Here is a 3357-nt window from a genome sequence, read left to right as displayed (position 1 = left end):
TCTCTTGTGTATTCTTTGTTTGCTTTATTTCTTCATTCAGTTGTGACTGGTAGTGCTGACAGTCATGCCTTTACTGTTAACCACAGTTCCAACTTAAATAATTGGAAGAACTTCTCTAAACACTAGGAACAATCACATATAAGCAAATCTATAAAGATTCTAGAAATGTTCCTTTAAAAGCTATCCAAGATATCTAAAGGGTAAAAATTCATAGGTAAATCAGTACATCAACACTCATTTGCCATGAAGCTATGCTGATTTACAAAAGCTGAGTAGCTATTGTATGAAATTAATCGTAAATTACTATTACACATTTTTGGCTAGTGCTCTACCAGGGAAATAATTTCATATTAAAGCTAGTTGTCTTTCTAGAAAATCTTGCCACATAAGGCTTTCAATTGTTCAAGTGTAAGTCTATTCTCTGGTCATAATCTTAAAGTTATTTTAAACATCTATCAAATTCCCATGCAGGCACTGGATGAAACTGGAGCACAGCAGCAGTTATCATAGGACAGGATCTATTTTGGTTACCACTAAATTCACAACCCTCTAGAAATCATTGCCTCACAAGTCAGGGAGAAGGGTTGGGTGTATGAAGATGAAGACTGGGTCTGTGACACTGGAGATTTCTGGATAACGTGTTAACACCTTACTGCAGATGGCAGGAAGCCAGTGATCCAGTATGTCCCAAGATCTCTGCTTTGCAGGACTCTCAACAGTTTCTGCACTTGAAACTTTATTACCCAGGTTTCCTCAAAACACAGAACAAAAGGTGTTCAGAATAGAAATGGTAAATAATCACAGAGGATGAAGCCACCCTTTTATTTATCAGATACCTATCATAAGGGATGGCAGCTAATGGAAAAATACACTCTTGTGGCAGTAGGTTGTAAGCAGGGAGCTGGTTGCTGCTTGTATTTACACTTGGCTTTGTCCTGATGCTCACATCAGTCCTGTGGGGAAGGACAAACTATCCAAATCATTGTGTATTTAATTAAGGCATTATTATATATAAGGCGTAAGATTATCAATCTGGGGATTTCAGAGTTAACCATTTTTAACGCAGGCTTGCAGTTCATATGTTTGGTTTCTGCTGCTTCTCAGTTGATCCAGGAAAGCAGCACAGGGATGGATGAAAGCACCATGGTCAAAAGCAAAGTGCAGCTTTCTGGAACTCCTGGAGTTCGAGTGCAAATGCTGCACTTAGTCCGTAGGATACAAACTTTACAAAAAGCAAGCTGCCAAGTGCAATTGTTTCAGGTAGCTCCTCTCCCCAGTATGCCTGCATTGCAATTAACTCATACACCTTCTGTCCCTGTTGTCAGCATTGTTGCTCGCCACCACTTGTCAACCAGGAAGAGGAGAGAAAGGCACGGCTCAGACCTCCTGAGCAGGGAAGCAAGCAGGTGTAGCTTTGCCAATTCCCAGCCCCAAGCTTAAGATGTCCCCCCATGAAGGGACGTCATGGCAATTACACTCAAGCAGAGGAGCTTGTCCTATCTCTTGTGGTGGTTTTTATTTTTGCGTGTGTGTGTGTATCTGTGTTTTTTAAATCAGCAATAGCATCACTTGTGGGTCTGAACCTGCCTCATTCACTTAGCCAGGGCAGGACAAGATCTGCAGCCCAGGCCCTGTGGGGTAAGAGGGTGAGGAGAAATGCATGGCGATGGCTGGGGGCACCCTGCTTGTCTGAATTTGGGGACCAAAAAGTGACATGGGGACAAAAACGTGTGAGATGTCTCAAGGGGAGCGCAGGCAGACACAGGCCATGCCACTTCTTGACTGCTTTTCTGTCACACCATGCAGGGCCTAGGGACGCCATGACAGGCCGCCGCCGCCCTCCTGCCTCAGGGGTCGGCGGTTGGCAGTGTGAGGAGAAGCGGTGCCATGGTGGCACAGGCCGTGGGCTCTGTGGGTCCGCCACAAACTGATGTGCTCCGATTTGCACTGTACCTTGTCCCTCAGAGGGAAAAAATAAAAATAAAAAATCCAGGAAGAGGCTGTGGAGGGATTAGCAGCACTTATCCCAAAGAAAAAGCTGAATTTAACTTGGAGAGGGCGTAATTTAGAAGTAAAGATTCTAAAGTTTGTGTAGAGAGTATCATATTCCATACCATGGTTTTCTAACAGGAAAGTACTCAAGGAATTACACAGTCCAGGGGTGAATCTGCCTGTCAACACCATGGCTTTTCGACAGCATTGAATCCTGTTAGGTGTTGAGAACCAAAAGCCTCAAGGAAGCTCTCATTGTAAGTTTACAAGCAGTGATGGTTGGGTAGATCTTGCTGGAGGTGCCACTGAGGTGGGGTGGGCAGAGCAGGACCATTAGTTGTTCTGCTCTTCAGCTCTGCCCACCCACAGCACACCCAGTTTCCTACCAGCTGCTGGCCAGCACGATGGGCAAGCACAGCTGTTTCCTGAACGTGTTTCCTGGGGCAGCGTAAGAAGTAAATGTGCTGGCCAGACCACTGAGCCACGACAGCACCAGAGATCACAGCATTGACTTCATGGTCCAATAAAAAACAAATAAATAATTTATCATAACTGCACACCTAATAACTATATATAACTAATATATAGTTATTTATAATATATAATAACTAATAACTATATGTATAATAACTGTTCTGGGCAGGTGATGGAGAAATGGCATGGGCTGCCCAGAGAGGTTGTGTAGTCTCTTCCCTGGAGATCTTCAAAAGCCACCTGGATGCCGTGCTGGGCAACCTGCTCTGGGTGTCCCAGTTTGAGCAGGGTGTTGGACCAGATGACCTTCAGCAGTCTCTTTCAGCTGTAACCGTTCTGTGATTCTGTGAAGGTTCATAAAGTCTTTAAGGAATGAAGGGTGAAGTCTGAGCTTGAGGCATAAGTAAGAGTTGTTCAACAAATGTCACAGTCCAAAAACTCTTAAGGAGAGAATGTGGGAGTAGGCAGGTCTATTCCTCAGAAACCTGTATGTCACAATTCCATCCTTTACTATTTTTCCTGAGTTGGAGTAAATCAGAGGAAGGTGCCAAGGCGGTGACTGTTCCTCATCCATTGCTAGAAAAGGTAGGGGAGAGATCCCATATTCTGGAGATAAGATGACCCTGGTAGGTTTTTGTTACAGAGCACTTTATCTTAGTGCCTTGTGGTTAAGCAGGAGGAGGTAAGAGTGATGGCAATTATCAGAAAACAAGTGCCATGGCAGCCCTCACTTCAGAAGAGGGTGTGTACGGAGAGGGTTGAGCTTTGATCAGGACAAAGGGGAATCACGATGAAGGATGGGGCTGGCTGACCAAAAATAGCCATCTGACCAAAATACCAGACTCCTGAGGTGCGCAAGCTGTTGGTGAACCCACCTTGTCCTTGCCAGAC

This window comes from Anser cygnoides, chromosome 3, assembly GCF_040182565.1.
Source record: "Anser cygnoides isolate HZ-2024a breed goose chromosome 3, Taihu_goose_T2T_genome, whole genome shotgun sequence".
NCBI lineage: Eukaryota > Metazoa > Chordata > Aves > Anseriformes > Anatidae > Anser > Anser cygnoides.
This window is presented reverse-complemented; position numbering follows the sequence as displayed.